Source organism: Montipora capricornis, chromosome 3 (assembly GCF_036669925.1).
Source record: "Montipora capricornis isolate CH-2021 chromosome 3, ASM3666992v2, whole genome shotgun sequence".
Taxonomy (NCBI): Eukaryota; Metazoa; Cnidaria; class Anthozoa; order Scleractinia; family Acroporidae; genus Montipora; species Montipora capricornis.
The window spans coordinates 51287367-51296556 of NC_090885.1; the positions used below are offsets into that span (position 1 = coordinate 51287367).

The 9190-nt window shown below is 38.7% G+C and overlaps 1 pseudogene; it reads right to left on the reverse strand.

The window, feature by feature from the left end:
• Nucleotides 1-2774: 2774 nt before the first annotated feature.
• Nucleotides 2775-9190, reverse strand: part of LOC138043339 (putative nuclease HARBI1) — a 25155-nt pseudogene continuing 18739 nt past the window's right edge.

Genomic DNA, 9190 nt, shown 5'->3' on the forward strand with positions numbered 1-9190 from the left:
TTTTGGCTAAACAAGTAAATTGCAAAATCGAAATTGACATCGAATTCAGCGGGCACCGTGATCAATTTACTGCGTGTCTACTCGTGAGAGAGTGAAGCATGTGTCAAATGATGGCTGGATACCAGGTTTTTGTTTTCGTTAGTTTTCTTTTTCTTTCAAGTGTTATAAAGCTTGACAAGAAATGTGTGAATTCAACACAAAGATCACGATCACCCAACTCTTGAGGTTGACCATTCTTTCTGCAAAGTCAAAAATTTACTCTCCAAGACAAGGTTATTTATCACCAGGTAACTCCATCGTTTTGGAAATAGCAGCAACTTATTATTCATCAGTGTCACAATTTTTTGCTGATTTTGGGGCTCATTTTGTTGAAACTCAAGCAAGCTTCCAACAGACCTGTTTATTTTCGTAATTTATGCATGCGCTGTAAGCAGTGCACCACCACAAAAACCCTTCCCTATCACATTTAACCCATGTATGCAAATTTGCTAAGCTTGAAAATTACACAACATGTTAAATTCACAAAGGCTGCAAATCTCACAAAAATCTTTTCAAGCAAAACAATTATTGAAACAAACAACATATTTGCTATTAGAGGCAAAAAACCCTTCCTATTTCAATTGCATGCGTGCAAACAAGACACAATCTGTGTCACAAAGCATATGCAATTAAATAAATTTCCGACAGTTCCCATCAAATCCTTTTCGAAAGAACCTTGACCATAGATAATGAAGCATGAAAGAGACAACAAGCTTTCATTAAAATAATTCTTCACTGCCACATTTCCAATTTTTTATTACCTTTGAAGAGTTGAGCCATTCGCGACTTTTACCGACACTGAAAAAAATTAAACAGAGTAATATTACCCATTTTCCGACTGGCACTGCCATACTGGCAACCCAGTAACAAAAGATGAATGGAAAAGGACCTTTGGAAAAAAAAGGAGACCCGCTTGCCTGGACAGCCTATAAGACCTTCAGCCGAGATTTCAAACAAGAAATTAGAATGGCAGAGTGAATCAAATAATAGCCAACAAGAACAATACCAACAGCATCTGGAAATCAATCCCCAATTGCATTCCTAAAAAGTCAGCTTCCCGGCAAGCTTATTTAAAACACACTAAAACACTTGCAAACAAATTCAAACAATTTTTTCATCAATGGCCACTAACACAATCAAGAAGATTAATTCACTGGCCAAACAATGCAACTATACCCCTTGTCCGAGGAATTTGCTGGATTCTTACATCGCAAGCTTGTACAGCAAGTAGACAGTTTTGACTTATTTACATTTCAGCAACAATCAACCGCCACCCAACAGCAGACCCAGGAGTTTATGTACCGCAATTACTGGGAAGTTCTGTTTCAACTCTATGCGGTGGTGTGGCCCTCAATTCTTACAATTTTCTAAAGAAGAGTGGCCTCAAGAGCAAGCCACAGTCAAAACCAATGAAGTTGTATTCTAAAAAACGTCAAAAACCTAACAAATGTGATCCACATGCTAGCATCCTGTGAAGAAATCCCAACCAAAGTCAACCTTGCCGAAATCATCAATTGTCAACAAATCAGCTCTCTCGACCACTTGTTGCGCTTCACAGCCTACGTTCTAAGACTTGTTGACATCTTAAAATGACGTACATCAACACGCTACAGCAAAAAGAAAGAAAAATCTAGGGATGAAGACAAAGTCAAGCACAGCCCAGTCAATTAACAAACTTCCATACTGGCTAGAACTAACACCCAATAACTCTAAACCACGTATATTGATGCTTATCCTATCGTAAACAAGTCGCAGCTGGGAGGCATTATCGTTGACACACCCTGGAATTTGTTCTGGGGCTTGCCAAAACGTTTATGTAATAGATCGATCACATAGTTGGAGTTGGCTTCAATTCTCAGCAACAAGAATCCTAAACTCCTGGCCCCGGTTGTTCGAAAGCGGATTAAACTAACCCATGATTAGCGTTTATTCCATGATTAAATTTGTTATTCCTGGGATAACTAATCCAAGGATAAAAAGCTGTTCCTGAAAGCAGATTTAATCCTCGATTAACTATCCCCTGACTAAGCTCGGATTAAACCAGTCAAACCAGTTATTTGCCCCTTCGCGGCTACGCACGCGAAAAAAAAAAATACAGAAGGTGAAGGCCCTGGCGGAATGTGTCGCATAACGTGAAGAAATAAACTCTGAAGCAAAAGAAAGAAAACGAAAACCCAACTTTTCCGTTTACGACATTGGCGTGATCACTGAAAATGTTAAAAAAAACCTTGAAACTATTCAGTCGAAACTAACATATAATGTCACCAACAAAAAGAAACAAGAAATCTGGGAAGAAATTACGTGAGCTGTTAATGCGGTGGGAACAGCAAACCATACAGTGTCCGAGGTGAAGGACAAGTGGAAAAATCTTCACAGTACTGCGAAGAAAGAATTCTCTGAATTCAAGAGAGAGTCGAAGAAGACTGGAGGAGGGCCGCCGCCGAAACCCGTAAGTGCCTCAAGCAGAGAGTTTATTGAAGTGTTTGAAGACACGCCAGGTTTCAGCAGCTTGAATGGGTTTGAGACAGACAGGTATGTAAACAATACGGTTGTTCCTTGGTTACGAAACTTGTCATGTGATTATATTTGCACACAGACGCCCGGCCATATTTATTTTTCTTTGGCGCGTTGTCTACATTGTTTTGATTTGACAGCCGCTTTACTTTTTCTGGCCGAAACGAAAAGTCTGGATACGTGCATGGAAAAGATAAGTCTTTGTATTTAATAACTTAAAATTTATCGCATTCCAAGTTTACTGTAAAAGCTCCCTCAAATTCCACATTTGAAATTGACAACGCTGTCACGAAGATAGCGCAACTTTGTTGTTTACATTCAACTGAACCACATTTTAGCGGATCCTACAGCAGCTTGCATGATGAATTTTAGCTTATACTAAATGAACAGCAATAATGGCTTCTCTTGTAAGCTTAAGCTTAAATTTGAATGGCAAATGGTCAAATCCTTGTAAACTTACAAAAAATTGAGCAAATTGACAAGTTATTAGATACATGCTAGCTCTGTTGAATTGGATGGAGCAACTGTACTCGCTAATTTGCACAAGTGGATTTGGTGCCTTACCATTGGAAGTGTTGGAAATGAAATTGTTACAACCATTAAGTGATTATAATGAGACAATAATATTAATAGTAATTGATACAAATTTATTTTTTCTCTCTAGTCTCTGAAGCTACATTACCAATTGAAAGTGCTACTGTTTCTGCTGAACTATTGACCAATATTGACAGAAGTCTGGATGAAAATGTTGAAGATGAAATTCAAGAAGAAAGAAGAAAAAGAAACTGAAAAAACGAACTACTCATGATGACGTCCTTGAACAACAGTTAAAGGCATTAGTTGCAAAACAAGAAAAGTTGACTTTAAAAAAGAGAAAATTATAATTGGAGGTGTATCTTTTGGAGCAAAGTGTTGCAAGGGGACACCACTATCGCCACTGAATAACCTAAGTACAAGAACATGATATACTGTTGCTCCCAGTACATCAAGGATTGTTTCATTAATAATTTATCATTGTTAAGGATTTTTTTCATGTACATTTACTTTAGTCAAATTTATTTCCAATTATGTTAATTGCATTACTGTGGTCATACATTTCCATTTGTGACGAGTGCAATTATTTATGTGTGCAGAGCAGATTTACTTGCAGCCACATTTTGAGTAAACAACTCATTGGCATTTATGGGCACTCTTGTTAAAAAAGGGTGCACTGTTATAATTATTAATCAACAACAAATCAAACATGTACACTGAAGTCAAATTGATGTTGCGATTATGTGTTGTGGTCTTAAATTTCAATACATATTACAAGTAAATAATTTATTTAAGTGAGTGGGGCAGGTTTACTTGAAGCCACAACTTATTCTACAAAATTAAAAAAAGGGTTGTTAGTAATAAAAATGGTCCATCAACAAGTTACAAAATCTTCATACTTTTCAGATAACTGAATAGTTAAATAGACTTAGAGGTCCTTAAATTAAATTATTGAAGTCCATGGGTCATCTCAGTCACTCCCATTTTTGTATTATTAAGTACAGTTAGGGGTATTGGTCTACTACAGTCTGTTGCAACAAGCTGGTTTGCATAATTTAATTTAAGGACCACTAAGTCTATTAAACCACATTTCTTTAAGAAATAGAGATCAAAAAGGAAAGTGTCAGAAAAAGGTATTACAAATGTGGTCTCTGATGACCTTGCCATCTTCTGGACCACAATAGCAAATAGGATCAGGCTGATCATCAGCTTCAGCATGGCCATCCAGAGGTTCGTTCCTTAGGATTGCTATGTTGTGCAAAACTGCACAAGCTCCAATCATCATGCAGACTTTTTCTGGCTTCATTCTAATCTCCGAATGTAGCAGGTCACACGCCAAATGCTTGTTCAATTGCCACCCTCGTACGTGCATGTGCATTGTTAAATTGTGTCTGCTTGTTGGTCCCAGGATTCAAGTACGGGGTCATCAAGTAGGGCCTGCAAGGATAGCCACTATCACCCAACAGCAAACCGTCTTCCAAGGATTGGTGCTGGGCATTGAGTTGTTGGCCAATTTGTGAATCCGTGAAAATAAAGCTGTCGTGTGTGCTGCCTGGCCATCTTGCTACGATGTTTGTAAACATGCCTGAAATGAAAAAGAGTCTCAATTAGGTAACAATTCTTTCACATGTAAATTTGTGCAGGTTTTATTCCTGGGGTGGGGCTTTTGAAATTTTTTCACTACACAGGAGCTGGCCCATTTGCTTACCCACAGGACAACCCCAGGGCACTTGATACCCCAGCTGTTTTGGTCTTGCAAATGGAAGAGAGGGCAAACATGTTATCAGTTTCGTTACCTGTTGATCAAATATGGATCAAATGTAATTAAGTAATTAAATCTTTTATTTTGCACTTATTTGTTAAAGGATCATGGTAACCTCATTCCTAGGGTCCTCTCCTTCCTGTTCCTTGGAGGTTGGAATCATGTGTCTTCTCTTCCTTGATACTTGAAAGATTCCTTTTTTTTTTTTTCTTTTGATAACAACGAAGCGTCAATGTTAAATGTACACTGATGAACTGTGCATGCCAAAATAAAATGAAGGAATATTTTTAAAATATATAAAACTGAAAGCAACCGTCATGTATTGCTGTCTGGGTATTTTTTACCAAAATATGGCTTGTTATTAACAAGTAAAATTAAAGCAAATGAACAGTGGAAGGTCAGATGCACTTATAAAAAAGAGACACAAAATAATGGTGATTACACTTTCAGTTTGATTTATTATATCTTGAGTGCAGCATTTTTTGAATGAGCCAGAGGGTGGGCCATTTGCCTCTATTTTACTTGGGTGTGGAGCAGGTGGCAGTGGGGGTGGAGCACTGCTGGAATTGGCTGCTGCATTAATTTGCTGAAGTAAAACATCAATTTATTATTACATCCAAAAAAAAAGGGTAATACCAAAGGAAAATCCTTGAGAGTGAATAAAAAGAAAGTACTACCACCCCTGCGGTCTTAAACTTTGCTTTAAATTTGTTGAATGCCATTTTTACATACCTTTGTGATTGCAAATCGCTTGCACATTAATTGAATGAAACCCCTTTCGGTTGACATAGTCATTTTCGTTTTCGGTTGGTCCCGAATCTTGACGTGCGTGCAGTCCACACAGCCAATTACCCCAGGGAACCCTCCCTTGTCGTAAAAGCCTCGTTTAGTTTGAACGATCTCGGCTTCGGTCGATGGCCACTTGATGAAGAGTACTTGTTTTTGTGCGAGGGCATAGGAAACTTGCAGAACTTGCAGAAAGCTTCCGGAGGCAAAAAACCACAATGCAGCAAGGACTTGTACAGTTGTTGACAAGGCATGGTTTCGAGCGGTGGCCCTTTCAAGGTCGTCATGAAGAAGGTCGATCAAAAATTGAATTGACTCTCGGCCAAAACGATATCGACTTCTCAACTCGTTGTCAGTGTATTCGTCTAAAGAAAAATCAAGCCTGAATTTTCTCGCTTTTCTTCTCACTGGACCGGGCATTAAGCCCAAACCACCAAACAGTAAGTCCGCCATCTTTTTTTGTTTGGGGAAAATTTCCCTCAATTAGTGAGTTAATCCACCTCGCTAGGTGTGTTAAATTTAACCCTTGGTTTATTCCTTGGATAGTGTTAATCAAGCTTTGAGCAACAGAATTTAATCGAAGGGTAAATTTATTCCGTGGATTAGGACTATTTAATCATGGGTTAACGCTAATCGGCTTTCGAACAACCGGGCCTGCCCTCCAAGCATCCTTACGTCAAATTGATAATCCGTCAAACTTATGACAAAGTCAAGCACAGCTCAGTCAACAACATGCTGGCAACCACTTGTAAACGATTTTGGATTCTATGGGGGAGACAGGTAGTGAAGCGCATGTTGAAACATTTCATTCCTTGTCGAAGACTCGAAGGCCTGCAGTACTCAAGGTACAATTTTCCCGATTTACCAAGAGTTCGCATCTTCGAAGATGCACCATTTACTTGTACCGGATTAGACTTTGCTGGGCCTCTTTTCGTTCAGGGTAATTTGACTACTGAAAGCGACAACAATAAGTGCTATGTTTGGTAATTGATGTGCGCTTCAACGAGAGCTGTACACCTTGAACTCATGCGAAAGCTTACTGTCAAGTCTTTCCTGCTAGCATTTTGCCACTTAAGAAGTCATCAGGGACTGCCTGCAACTTTAATGTCCAAAACATTCCGAGGATCCTGCAAAGAAATTGTCAAGATTGTATGTTCGAAGGAGGCCTTGCATTATTTAGCCATCAATGGTGTCAGCTGGAGATTTATAGTCGAGAAGGCCCCTTGGTTGGTTGGTTTCTAGGGGAGATTAATCCAGAGCGTCAAGCAATGGCAGAACCACCTTATCCTAGGACGAGTTAAACACCTTGCTCGTTGAGATCGAATCTGTCGTTAATTCAAGACCTCTCACTTACATGGAGGCCAATCAAGACGGTACAAGTTATCCCCTTTCCCTTTTGCACCTAATCAATGGGCAACAGGTAACCAATACTCCAAACGACAGTCATTTTGAGGTTATCAGCACCAACAAATCGCTTACAAAAAGAGCAAGACATCATCGCCATCTTCTTCGCCAATTCACTAGCCAAGGGAGGAAAACCTATTTGTTGAGTCTTCGAGAGAGACACTCGCAAGTCACAAAGATGGTTACATCCGAGCTGCTATTATCAAGCTCTCAAATGCAGATCATAATCCTTGTCCGTTTAAATGAAGTGTCAAACATTTTTTTCCACTGAAGTCAATGTCAACAATGACATTGACTGAACTGAAGAGTCCGAAGCCAAACCAACAAGTGTTTCCCCTGTTTGTGATGTGCCGAACACTTCTGCGAACACTAGACCACGTCACAATGCTGCAATGATGGGCGAACTTATGTGAAGATTTCATACTTAAGACAAATTTGGATTCAAATTTTAGTATGTTTTACTGCATGTTTAAGAATGTAACGCAAACCAGGAGAGTGTGTCGTGAAACTTTTTAGCTCACATGGGATTTTTGTTTATGTTTTGTTTGTACAGAGTTCAAATGACATTTATGATCGATAGTTGATCACAAGACCTTTAATATAATTACGCATGTGCTTTTCTGATGAAGGCAGGAGAATTCTTATTCGATAAACGTTTTATGTGCCTTTTGTCAGGATCTTGCTCTTAAAGTAAACTTAATGATTTTTTTGTCTTTACTGGCTTGAGTTGGCCCCACTCATATGAATTATCCTGTAATCAATCACTAATGCTTGATGTTTTGAGTATTCTTGGTTTTCAGGTAATGTAACAAGCCTTTCTAACTATGGACATCCACCATATTTGTGCCCCTCAATGTGAACCTTTATGAAAATGCTATGCCATATCTGCATAGTTTTGCATTCTTTGGGTTGTTTTCTGAATTTAAATGGGAACTACGAGAAATGGTTATTTAACAAAATGTCTAATATTGGCTATGAATCTCAGCAGTCTGAGCATTTCAAGTACATTAGGAGATGTGTTCATACACATGTATTTTACCTCATGAGCAAAAAGTAAGCGCTTTCATCGCTAAGTGAATTCCAGATGTTCGTGTGCACTTCTGGTCACTTAATCATTGTAAATCAAAAGCTGTTGTGCTAAGCGTAATTGACCCCTACACTGAACAATTTGTAACTAAAAATAGGAAATTTTCAGACCTCTATGACTCCAGTAAGTTACATCTTGATTATCCAGTTGCGACAGAAGTGTAATAAAATCAAGATTGCATATAGGGTAGATGCAATGTATCCCTAGAGGGGGGTAGAGTAATTGCTTTGATCAAGAAGAATGATATTGAGTTCATAACTGTGACGATCATAGCTTCACTTGATTTCATATCCGCCGTTCATACATGATCCATTTCATATCATTTCATCGTTGATTCATTCCTCACAGGAACATTAGAACCCACAAATGACCAGCTCCCAACGTCAGTAGCTTCATAGCTCAGTTGGTTCGAGCGTCGCACCTGTAGTGCGAGGTCACGGCTTCAAACCCCCTTGAGATCCTGAATTTTTCAGGCTTCTCTATGCAATTGCAAAAATTGCGTTCATAACTGCGAGGATCATAGTTTCACTTGAATGATATGCCCTGGCCAACTTGAAAGCCTCAGCTCCTTTGACCACTGTGCAGCCACATAAAAAAAATTCAATTTTTTTCCAATCAATTTTGCTAATTTTGTTATATATGTGTGTAATTCCTATTATCAGTTGAATTATTAAGTGTGCAGTAAAGATTCTCAGGATTGCCTTTCGATTGAACTGCCTTGACTGAATTAAGTGCAAAATTTGTTTGTTTTCAAAAAATGGATTCGCCTTTCAGTGCTTCTGCTGTGGCAGACAAAGCGTTGGCTATTTCCACTTCAGATGAAGAAAGTGAATTTGAAGGCTTTGATTTCTTCATGATGACAGAAATGGAGATAGCAGAAGCAAATCATTGGACAACAAAGAACTAGTATGGGGCGAAATTTTGACTCCTTGGACTGAACTTCCCTTTGATAAACAAGGTGGTCCTGTCAGAAATTCACCTGACAATACAAAGGTAACGCCTACCTTGAGGAGTTTTTTTACTACAAATTAATGAGATTTGATTGTCCCCAAAACTAACAGATA